Source organism: Puma concolor, chromosome D1, assembly GCF_028749965.1.
Source record: "Puma concolor isolate L17-30 chromosome D1, mPumCon1.1.hap2, whole genome shotgun sequence".
Taxonomy (NCBI): Eukaryota; Metazoa; Chordata; class Mammalia; order Carnivora; family Felidae; genus Puma; species Puma concolor.
In genome coordinates this window covers 2,412,423-2,424,701 of record NC_141676.1, presented here as the reverse complement: position 1 = coordinate 2,424,701, position 12,279 = coordinate 2,412,423, and the positions used below count along the sequence as shown (strand labels likewise).

Here is a 12,279-nt window from a genome sequence, read left to right as displayed (position 1 = left end):
TGTCCCCACAATATACCCCCTTAACCCGGTCCCAGTGGGCGTCCATTCCCTGAAGCCCCAAGCAGCTGGCAGATCGGGGACAGGAGAGGATCCGTCCCTCGGGATGCTGACCCTGAGGCCGGGCCTGGGTGCAGCCAGTGGGCCGGCCCAAGTCTAAAGCCCTCGGAGTGAGGCCGAGAAAGGACAGGCCGGGGCCTGACCGGTCCAGGAAAGTCTGAAGCCATCACGGGCGGATGATGCAATGGTGGTGCCTTCCAGCCAATCCGGTCTTTTCAACAAACATCCAGGGGGCTCACTCCACACCGGAGCCCCTACAGGACGCTGAGACCCAAGTCCCTTCCTGGGCACCGGTCTGCCTGGGGCCCTGCACAAAGTCAGGGCAAATGCCTGCAGCTGGGCAGGTCCCTGGCACAAGACGGTGGGAGCACAGAACACCATCAAAATCAAGAAGGAGAAAGCCTGGGGGGTGCAGGAGGGCAGGAAAAACCCTGGGCGGTGGCAGCCGTGCCCAAGTGCCACAGCAGACACGCCTCTGTGCCCCCCCCAGGGCGTTCCTGCTCCCCAGGGTCCCAGGAAGGCCTTCAGCTCTACCGAGAATGTGTGACCCTCTCCCTGCGCCCAGGGCCTCTGGGACCCAGCGTGCACATCCCTTCTTCAGGCTCAGGCACCACCACGGGTCCCCGAGCGCCCCCGGAGAGCCCCTGGCCAGCCCCTCGGTCCCGGCTCCCTGCCTCTCCCCACCCACCCGGGGATCTGGGCACTGTTGCGGGATTTCTCAGCCCAGGGAAGGGGGAGGTCTTATGGGCCGGAAGACCCATGGGTCCCCCAAGTAGGGACACTCTGGGGCAGGACATCCAGTCTGCAGGACGTGGCTCGTGTGGAGCATTCAGGTGGCATCATCTGCCACTACTGTCACCTAGGGGTCTACACTGTCCCCAGGGTGGGACTCGCTAGCAGGAACCCTGAGAGTGGGGCGGGATCTGGCCCACTTCTCTCCCTCCCGCTGGGGGCTCTAAACAGTGTGGACCCTCGGCAAGGGGCCAGTCTAAAGGGAACCGGTCTCCTGAGCTGCTCCGTGTAGAAAGGCCTTGGGGGTCCCCTTCCCCAGCAGCCTCTCCCACCTTCTACAGAGGAAAAGGCCTTCAGGCCCTCTGAACCTCGCTGGGGAGGGAGTGGGGGTGGGGAAGGGCTCCCAGTACCAAACAGAGGAAGGCAATTCAAGCAAGCCTTGAATTAAAACACCAAAATCACCCGCTGCCCAGTGGCTAACAGGTACACGCCCAGTAGAACCTTCCTTTCCACCATTTCTGAAATCCACACCGTTTTATGGTGTTCGAACCTACGGCCTCCTCCAGCCAGACCTCATTTCCGTGTGAGCGCCTTGATGTCACAAGAAAAACTTCTCTAAGTCCATGTGTGTATTTTCTCGCACAGAAATATGCACGAGCGATTAACAAAAGACCGACAAGCTCCAACGTCTATTCCGTTGGGGTAACACTCTGGGGGCGAGGGGCAGTAGCGCTTTGAGAAGGCAAAGGAACGATGAACAGTCCCCGAAGCCGCTGTGCCCATCTGCCAGGGTCAGGAGCTGCCACGTCGCGGGTGGTTTGGACAGAAGACACCGCTCGAGTTGGCCAACACTTTTTCAAGGCCAGTATTGACCTCCCAGGAGAGGTTCTCCATTCTCAGCAAATTCTAGAACCTACCGAGAACAACTTTAGATGTTGACTTAAAAATGCACGAGGCGCGTGGTTGAATGGCTCCGGTCAGAACCGGGAGTGGGTATAAAGGGGCCCCGGGGCGTGATTCTTTCAGCTTTGCTGCATATTCGAATTTTTCACACAAAAATGGTGCAGGAAACATCGGGGGGACACATAGTTTTTAAAAACAATGCTTTTAGGGAGCTGACAAGCAAAAAAAAAAATTTCTTTAAAGAAACTTGCCCCCCCCCAAAAAAAAAGACGTTAGAGTGGGAGAGAGCCAAAGCATGAGAGACTCTTAAAAACTGAGAACAAACTGAGGGTTGATGGGGGGTGGGAGGGAGGGGAGGGGAGGGGAGGGGATGGGTATTGAAGAGGGCACCTTTTGGGATGAGCACTGGGTGTTGCATGGAAACCAATTTGACAATAAATTTCATATATTGAAAAGAAATAAAAGACACTTGCCCAGCCAGGCTCAGCCACTGCAGGTGTGTGCCATGATTATCCACCTAATGGATGCCTCCCGGTGAGTCTCCTCAGTCACCAGCCCAGGACTGGCCCACCATCCTGCCGGCCGGAACCCTGAGCGTTGCCCGAAATGTGCTCTGAGGACCCCTGAGGGTGCAGACCCTCCGGGAGCGCCGGGCTCCTGCACCTCTGGCCTCAGCCAGAATGTCCGGGGGGGCCCCCAGGAGCACCCCGCACCCCCGAGGTCCAGCATTTGAGATCTGCAGCTTTGACATTAGGAGCTCATGGCCTCATTCAACGCGCACCCCTCACCGAGCCACCCTGAGAGCCCTTGGCAAACCCCACAAGGACAATGTTCCAGCACCGTCCAGGTCGGTCACTGGGCACAGGCCCCGCCCCCTCCCCGCACTGCCATCTGGCAACCCTGCTCTCCACTGCAGCTGGCCACAAACTCCTTGCAGCCCCACAGGCTTTTAGGGGTTTAATCTCCCAGAAAGGGACACGTGCCTCAGCTGGCCCATCCCTGGGCACACCCCGGGCCCGGATTGAGCGCCCTGGCAGGCTCTCGGATCCGCCCCAGCACTGGGCTCACCCTCCCCGGCCCCCTTAAGACTGGAAACCCCTTGAGGGGTGGGAAGGCCCGTGCCACGTGCATCCGTATCCCCCAAAGACCGGCCTCGATATTTCCACTTGGGGCCAAAGACGTGAGCCTTCACTGGCCACTTGAAAACATTTCTGGAGTCTGCTTCCGAGGAAAATAAAAGGGCCCCTCACACCAAGAAGTCTGATCAGAAGATTGTAGCTCTTTTTCAGGCCGCTGCTACAGGAAGAGTAATTGTCCAACCGGATGAATCTTCCCGCTGGGTAATCCGTCCCCTGGCCGAGGGGGGCGCGGTGGCGGTGGGGGGCGGGGGGGGCCTGAGGGCTAGGCTCTCTCTCCCGGGCAGTTTGCTAATCCCGGCTGCCCCACGCCCTGGCTGTGTGGCCCGGGGCTAGCGACTTTGCTCCTCTGAGCTCCAGGCTCCGATCCACACAGTGAGAATAATCAACCCCATCTCTCTCTCTCTCTCTCTCTCTCTCTCAAGTTTCCCGAGACCTGAATGAGGTAATCTGTAGCAAGAGTGCAAAGCAGTGTCTGCCAGAAGGAAAGTACCGAGCACGTGGGAATACTGGCTGTCGCTGTATACTGGCTGGCACCGTCCGCATGTCCCCACTCTGGGAGCAAGAACGTGGCCATTTCTGCCGAGTTCCCGCTGCAGCACAGGCAGAGAGATGATCAGACCTCCTCCAGGGGTTTTTATCTCCCCAGTGCGCCTCCTCCTCCAGGCTGGGCTGGGGACCCTCTCTGTGCCCTACAGCACCCAAAGGTCACTTCTATCACAGCCCCTGTCCTGCTGTGCATTAACCCTTCCCCCCCCCCCCCCCCCCGCTAGCCTGGAAGCCCCCGGGGGCGGGGGACAGCCGCAGTGGCCAGCTCCCCGCCGGGTGCTCAGCAGCCGTTTGAGCTCACTCAGTGCAACGTGCAGAGAAAATCTGATACGCGCTAGGTCACCTCGGACCATCAGAGAGCGGCAGGCCCCTCACTGGGTGGGAGGGCCAGGTGCAGGGGCCAGGCCACAAGGGTCACGCGGCCGGGGGCCTCCAGGCTGCAAGCCCTACTACGCCCAATCAGTCCACGGTCTCTCAACCAGCACCCAGGCGAAGGGCTGGGGACTCCAAAGATTTTTTTTTAAACTGGCTCTTGTTGGGGGCGCTTTCCTGCCCACCTCTTTGCGAACTCCCCTCCGTCAAAGCAGAGAATTAGTAAGTTTGCAGAGATCACTTTGAGGACGGAAGGTCACACACGTTCCCCCCCTGGGGCTGAGGACAATTGGAGGCTCCCGGGAAGGCCGCCGCTGTTCATTTCCTGGAGCGTTTCCAGCCACGCCCCTCCCTCCCGCTGCCTTCCCAGGGCGGGGTTCTCAGCTCGCCAGCCTCCGGCTTTACACAGCAGGAGGGGGGGATTTCCTGAGAACGAGAGTTCAGGGGTCAGAGGGTAGACCACAAACCCCAGCCTCACCCCCAGGATTCCTTTGGAGCCGGAGGCCGATCTCGGCCTCCTTAGCAGCTCAAGTCCCGAACTGGGCCCCCATTTGGGGAACCCCCATCACTCACCAGAGACAACAAGGACGCCAGAACACTCTCAGGGCTCTGACATATTTGAGAATAAAGCCAGTAAGATAACGAATTACTTCTCCATAAAAATCAGGTTTTACTAGTGTTTTCCAGTCTACCGGGTGGCTCCTGGTGTGTTTTTCTTAGTTTCTCGGCTTTTTCTTCCACCTGTGTCCCCATCACTGCTGTGAGTAAAATATGACACTATCTCAGAGCTGCTTTATCTTCCCCAGGTGGCCTTCTTCACATCTGACCTTTGACCCTGGATGGCCAGGGCTCCCTCTAGCTAGCCTGCCCCCCCCCACCCCTCCAGAGGCCTGGACCAAGTCACCAGCACAAGGTGACCCCTGGACCTCAGCTGGGGGCCCTGAAGGAAAGCCCCTAGGACACTCTCCTGAATATGAATCGGGCTTTTTCTCCAGCAAATTACACTCGCAGACAGAGGCCGGGAGGACACCCCTCTTTCCCAACAGACAGCTGATTTGTTCAAAGCAGCCAAGTGCTGCCCACTGGGACCTGCCTTTAGAGGCAAAAATCACCTTATTCATCAAGCATTCCTGTTGATATCGAACAGTTACAGCGCCTTCCGTAGGGGCCCAATGTGCCTTTCCATCCAATTTCTCCTTCTTGGAAAACCAGAAATTTCCCAGCGTGGGAACGGCACCTGCTTCCTTTGGAGGACTGCTTCCCAGCAGCCTTACGTCCAGCTGCTCTCAATACAGCCTAATTCCTGTGCAGACAAGGGTCTCTGTCGGCATCCTTAAGGCTATTGGCACTTCCAGGGCAAAACTCCACTGGCTCCCCCTTCTTAGCCACTAGGGCAGTCACCTTCACTTTCCCTCCTTAGTCACCCCAGACCCCCGCAGTGGGCACTAATCTCCAGGCGAGTGCAGCCTTGTTATCAGGCACAAGTGGCGAGAAAGTTCGGGTCTCCAAACGCAGCGGCTTCCCGGGGGGGGGGGGGGTGGGGGCTGTTCTGGATGGTCGGAGCCCCCCAGCGGAGCCCCCCAGCACCACCAGCTCCCCGCTAATTATCATTTAATGCAGGACCCCTGGATCAAGGCTGAATCCAGGGCCGAGCATACACTCCTGCCCGGGTCAGTAAAGTCGAGGGGCAAGTCCCAGGTGGAGATCAAAGCGCCATCCCCCAGCGGAGGGCTTCCGAAATTACCTCTCTGCTTCTCCAAACTTAATTTAATTAGAGGACTGACCTCATTAATTCGAACTTGAGTTTCAAACAAAAAAGAGGTCACGTAACCATCCAATTTACTGCCTCCAATTTCCACGTGGAAACCACTTCATTTCTGGAAGGCCTCTGAGGACTCCCAGGACCATGCCCACAGCTGCTGGCCCCCCCAGGCCCCCTCGCGAACCGCGACCTAAGCGGCCCAAGTGCCTTCCAACCGCCCAGGGTCGCTTTAAAAGCTCCTCCACGAACTCCATGGCCAAGAGCACCGGCCTCACCCCATTTGGACGCCCCCAGCCCCATGGAAACACTAAACCTGGCCTGCGTGCACGCCCCTCGCATCCCGCGCAGAGCGGTGGAACCCGGGCGGCGAGGTCCACCGCGGGGCCGCACCCTCCGAAACCGAGGTCCACCCCGGCCCCCGCGCCCTCCTTTCCCGGGCGGCGAGGTCTACCGAGGGGCCGCACCCTCCGAACGCTGGCGGCAAGGGCCACCCCGACCCCCGAACCCTCCGAACCCGGGCGAAGTCCCCCACGGGGGTCGCACCTGCTCGCGCAATCCAGCGGCCCCGGCCCGGGTGGCGCGTGAGCGGTCGGTGTCTCCTGGCGCGCGCCCCGCGCCCCGGCAGCCCTGCGGAGGCGCCTGGGCCGCGGGCTGCGCGGGCGGAGCTGCCCGGCCGCCGGGAGGAGGGATGCCCGGGCGAAAGTTGCCAGGGAAACTTGAGCAACTCGAGCGCGCCAGTGCCAGCCTCCTGCATAATTCACGGGCGGCGGCGGCGGGCCACTGGGGCCCCTCACCTACACGAGCCCGGTGCCCCCCCACCGTATCCCGGCCGGGGCGCGCGGCGGGCAGAGGCTGGACACAAAGCATGGGCACTGCGCGACCCCGGGACCGGGGGGGGGGGGGGGAGGGCCCGACGCGCGACTCCCGGGGCCTGCGCGGGGTGCGCCGGCCTCGCGGAGCCCGCTGCTCCAGCCGCGCGTATCTGGATGGGGGCTCTGTGCGCTGGCTCGCGGCTGGGTGACCGCAGGAGGGTCTCTGGGGACCCTGCCGCTGCGGCTTGGGTCCCCGCCCCCCGCGCGCCCCCTGGCGGCCCCGAGCCCGCTCCTCCGCCAAGCCTACGGACTCCAGTCCCCGGGCCGGCGGGTGGCGACCGAGGGCAACCAGACCCCGGGCAGGCGGTGGAGGTAGGTCTGTGCTGCCCCGGCGGGAGGGGGTGCGTGCGCCGGGGGCACAAAAGAGTCGCTCCTACTCTCGGCGCCCACTCCTCTTCCACAGCTTTTGAAACCTGCCCCTACTCCAAAGGAAGCCGGGGGTGGCGGCGGGGGGAAGGTGTCTTCACCAAGAAGCTACCCCACCAGGACGCGAGGAGCCCCCCCTTCCCAGCCCCCCACCCCCACCCCGTGCCCAGCTCCGAAGGGTTCAGTGCTGCGCTTAACCGGCAGCTGGTGCTCCCGTAATCCAGACGCACCCGAGATGCAGCCGGGGAGCAGGGTCGGGCGCCCGGGGGCCACCTCCTGTCCTTCCCGGCCGCCCCCGCCCCGTGCCGCCGCCGCCGCCGCCTTACCTGGTCCCGGGAGTCGGGCCGGCGAGAGCCCCCGGGGAGGGCGGGCGTCCGCGCGCACCTGGCTCCGCCGCGGGGACCCGAGCGGCGCCGCGCCCAGCCCGGCCGGAGTCTCCGGAGCCGCCGCCGCCGCCGCCGCCGCCGCCGCCGCGCAGGTGTCGGGGGTGGGGTGGGGTGGGGGGCGCCGGGCCCCGCCCCGCGCTGCCGCCCGGGCGGGGGGCTCCTGGCGGGGGAGCTCGGCGGTCCCTCCCCTCGGCCCCGCGCGGGCGGCAGGCGCCGGCGAGGGTGGGGGAGGGGTCCTCTCGCCGCCCGAGGGCGCGCGCGGCCCCGGACCCGCGAGCGCGGCCCGCCCGCGACCTCTCCCGCACCTGCCGCGGCCGCTCCGGCCCCGGCGGCGGTGGCGGCGGCGGCGGCTCGGGCGCGGCGCGCGGGGTCTGTTGTGGCAACCCCGGGAGACGGCGGGCGCCCGGGGCCGCCTCCGCCCGCCGCCCCGCCCCGCCCCGGGTGGCGCGGCTCGCCGCCCCCCTTCCGCGAGAAAGCCCTCGGACCGCGAAGTCCTCGGCGCGATTATCCCGAACGCAGCCGGCTCCCGCCCCTGAGTGTTTTGTTAATAGGATTCGGAAACACAGAGGCCGACGGCACGGCTCCGCGTCTGCAGGGCAAATGAAAACTTTGTGCCCGGGCGAGACGCCGCCGGCTGCCTCGCGGGCCACCTTCCACCTGGGCGCCTGCCTTCCGGGAGGCTCCAGCCCTCCCGGCCGAGGAGCGATTCGGGGCGAGGGCGGAGGCGGGGGGGGGGGGGGGGGGGCATACACACCCGCCGCTCAGATGAAGCCCGGGGATCAGGCACCACCCCCCCCCACCCCGGGGACCCCCGGGGATCCTGTCATTAACCGGGGCTCGGGGACTGCCAGGTTTGACGAAACCCAAAGGGGCTTGTCACCAGCCCCGGCCCCCAGCTCCTGGCTGTGACACTCCCGACCTGATGCCTGAGCTATTGGCTAATAACTTCTGGAGCCCCCCCAAAATCCACTGGTAATTACACGAGCTATGGAGGCTTCTGTGTCCTGAGTTCTCCAGTGTTCTGGAAGGGAGAGCCATTCCTGCCGGAGATGTGCAGTGTGAGTGGGGGAGGTGCTGGGGGGGGGGGTGGCAAGCACCAGCTTCCAGGCTGTGACCGAGACCTCGCTTTCAGGAGCCAGCCTTCCATTCTGCGAAACCCCACCGCTGTCTCCCCAGGAGGAACAGTAAAGACTCCATAAGTACATTTACATCTTTATGTATCTATGTTATGATCCGTATACTTTTTAAAGCCAGTCTTCTAGAACACGCCTCAGAGAGTTGCATGGGCCAGTGACTTCAACACACCAAAGGCAAAGTTAAATATTTGCTCTAGATACTTTTTTTTTTTTCCCCTGCTTGCATAATTGTCCCACATTTCAAAGAAGTCTTTAAAAGCACTTAGGTTAGGGAAAAAAAAAAAAAAAGTTGTATTTGGGGCCTAAATATTTCAGGACACACGTGAAGTAAACACTGTAGCTCTTCTGGGGCTCCTGGCAGATGTCTTTCTCTCCGCTGCCTCCTTAAGCATGGGCCTTAACAAAATGTTTGTTGAGTGAATAAAGGAGGCCATCCATCAAATAACAGTAATCCTTAAACAGGAAGAATGAGGCCCTGGCAGGATCCGACAGGCATCATTTCTTTGACTTGTAAGCAGGGGTGGAGGGGGCGCTTAGAGGGAGTGGAGGCGGGGGTTACCTTCCCATAACTTACATCAGACCCCTTGACCCCAAACAAAGCGTGTCATCTGAACAAAGTAGTGTGTCTGCCCGCAATTCCAACTCAAAGTCCCCAACATGTCACCTCCTCCACCCAGATTCCCAACCCCCCCCCCAGATGGGCCTCCCCAGATTTCTAGGACCACCCTGGGGCCAGCAGAGAAACAGCTGGCCATCGTTCAGCTGTGAACACATTTCCGTTGTCCCCACAGAGGGGTCCCAGCGCCAAAGCCATTCTGCCACCTTCAAGAGACACCTCCCCAGGGATCCAGGCCTCTGCCAGCCTGTCCACCCAAGGGGACACCCCTAGCCACCCCTCCAGTGGGATCCGTTTGTTGCCTGGCAACATCCTTCAAGTCTCGAAGAGCCTCTCATGAAAGACTCGGGACCCGCGGCCCCCGCCTTTTCGAACCCCTTCCCGCTCACCGGGAGGGATTTTGGGTTTCAGGGCGCACCTTCACCCCTGACAGCCCGTCCTCGCCGTGTGCTGGGCCTTTGCACGGCACTGAGCCTTTCAGCCGTCTTGTGTATGGGGGGCGGGGGGGGGGCCAGGACAGCACGAGTCACAGGGCACCTTGCTTTAGTTTCAGTGTGGGAAGAGGGGAATCATCCTTTTCTCGATCTGGGAGCTCCCGGATTTTGTTTCTGTAAGCTGCGTTTCCCTGGGTCCCCCCCCCCTCCACCCCAACATGTCTGATATTGCTGGAATGAGCTTGCGGAAAGATACGCAGATGTTTTCCATCTGACAGCTCTTTTTTCCTGTAAAACCTGAAGCCATCAGCCATCAGCCACGGTATTTATGGCTTGTCCACTGAGCACAGAGCACCCGGGACCTCCCAGAAAGAGGAGCTATTTTACAGAGCGCTAGAAACTGGGACACCGTACCGCTACAACATGCAGAACATAACCAACTTCTCTGTCCCGGGGAAAACATTATAAGTATTGTGTGGCTTAGATGAACCCCGATGCTCGGTGCTTTCAGCAGCAGGCCTGTCTGCCTCCAGGGCCGCTCCTGGGTTTCGGACCTAGGGACCGGCACCCCCCAGCGCAGGGTTCTCAGGCTGCCCAGGCAACGCCACCCTCCAGCTTCCAGGTGGGAAAGCTGAGGCATAAGGAGGCATGGGACTTGCCCAAGGACATGGGGTCAGAGCCAGGTGAAGGCAGGTGAAGGCAGGTGACGGCAGGTTCTCCAGCCAACAAGCTTGCCTCACTCCCCCATCCCTGCCAGATCCCCATGCTTCTGCAATGTTTTTCAACACGTTTCCCGCTCCAGCGAGAGATCTACTTCCCTCAGGCGACCCCGCGCATCAAATATTGGACAACTCACTCATTTCTCCATAATTTTATGACAGCTTCTAGCTCAGTCACAAACCTGATCCTGTAAATACTCCCAGATCTTACAAACCCCTCCGCTCCTCTGCAGACGTGCGTCCCGCATCGTCCTCCTGCCCCTCGACAAGGAATTTTGCTACTCTCCATTAGTTCCCATGGATTTGTTTCCCACCAATTGGTTTCAAAGGCTTCCTGAGACTTCTCTGATCATAAGAGACGGGGATGCTAACACGGGGAAGGCGAGTTTGCTCGTGCTGGAATCTGAGGCCGCAGAGGGGCTGGTCAGGAGTTTTCCTGGGCAGGAGGAGAGGGGCTGGGGCTGTGCCCTCAAGGCCGGCCAGACTTCTCCTGGGTCCCCTGCTGGTGCCACAGCAGCAGGAGGAGTGCAGGCGGCAGATCCAGGGGCAGCTCTGAGTCCCCGTGGGCACAGCATGGGAGGCTGGGAGGGGCGGGCTCGGGGCCACCAGCCGGCCAGCAGTCCCGCTCAGGGAACCTGTGTGGCTTCTGAGATGTGCCTCTGGGGCCTCCCTGGCTCACAGCGGAGACCTTAACAAAACACTTTTATTTGTGAGCTTCCTCCTCCGGGGCCCCTCTCCCTCCTGCCTCGCTCCTGCATCCTGGGTCACCTCTCCAAGACAGCAGGCTGCACCCAAGTCCTTGTTTCGGGCGAAGCTTCACAGGGGAACCCAAAATAAAGTGCAATCCGGTGTGTCGTCGATGAAGAAGGAGTCCCGGCCGAATCAGGCCACGGAGATGAACAGACCTGAGGCCAGCCGGAAGGCACGCTCAGGAGGGACAGGGCGCCCCGACATGGGCCACACCAGCAACTCGACGCGATTATCGGGAAACCAAACCCATCAGAAGAGCCCATTATAACCGGACTCTTGGGGTTTGCTTGGCAAGCAAACAAATAAGCAAACCTTCACGATCTCCAGGAGACGGTACCGCAGAGCTTTGAAAAACCACATGCATCCCAAGAACACTCGAATGCTTGCATGGTAGTGAATGTGTCAGGAAATACGCCTGGCCGAAAACACTTCCTAGTTTAAAAAAAAAAAAAAAAAAGTAGTTTGGAAACATTTTAAGATTGTTCAGTATCCAGCCAAAGCCAGCATCGTGTCCCATGTGAAATGCTAAATAAATCCCTCTCATTCAATCCAGACACACACCATGGGAGCCTGCTAACATTACCAGTACTGAGTATTTCCCTGGAAATACCAGCCAATGCAATCGAACAAGAAAACTCAGTAAGAAAGGTTAAGCATTTTTATTTTATTTTATTTTTTTATTTACTTGGAGAGGGAGAGAGAGGCAGGGAGGGGCAGAGACAGAGGGAGAGAGAGAGAGAGAGAAAGAGAGAATCCCAAGCAGACTCCGTGCTGTCGGCATAGAGCCCGACTTGGGGCTCAAACTCACGAACCGTGAGATCACGACCTGAGCCTCAGCTAAGAGCCAGACGCTTCACCGACTGAGCCACCCAGGCACCCCAAGGTTAAGTGTTTTTACGAAGAAGGCAAACTGATCATTTGGGGAGGCGCTATGATTTTCTGACTGGCTAAACTTAGGTACTCCCCTATCCTATCTCTTTCCCAGTTTCCATACCTGTAATTTCCATTCCTGTAACATGGGAAGAGGAACCGCGCAGAGTGGCTATAAAAGGTTAAGTTTGTGAACCTATAATCTACTCGGGAGCACGGCTCGCTGTCTCCAGCGTCACTGCGTCTGCTGTTCTTTTTTTTTTTTTTTTTAATTTTTTTTTCAACGTTTTTATTTATTTTTGGGACAGAGAGAGACAGAGCATGAACGGGGGAGGGGCAGAGAGAGAGGGAGACACAGAATCGGAAACAGGCTCCAGGCTCCGAGCCATCAGCCCAGAGCCTGACGCGGGGCTCGAACTCAAGGACCGCGAGATCGTGACCTGGCTGAAGCCGGACGCTTAACCGACTGCTCCACCCAGGCGCCCCGCGTCTGCTGTTCTTAAATGGAGACTGTCAATACCGTAAAGCTACGATTCTCCCGCTCAACAGCATTAAACTCAGTGCAGCCCCGTGTTGGCCCGCGGTCTAGCTGAAGAAATAAACATGCAAAAAAAAAAAA

The 12,279-nt window shown here is 59.9% G+C and overlaps 1 protein-coding gene across 1 annotated transcript in view; it reads right to left on the bottom strand.

Annotated features, from left to right (window-relative positions):
* SHANK2 (SH3 and multiple ankyrin repeat domains 2) overlaps positions 1-7,473 on the bottom strand; it is a 497,644-nt gene extending 490,171 nt beyond the window's left edge. Inside the window, exon 1 of the mRNA XM_086676620.1 lies at positions 7,076-7,473. The gene's annotated coding sequence lies outside the window, so the exon portion shown is untranslated. The remainder of the gene's footprint in view (positions 1-7,075) is intronic.
* Between the last annotated feature and the right edge of the window lie 4,806 nt (positions 7,474-12,279).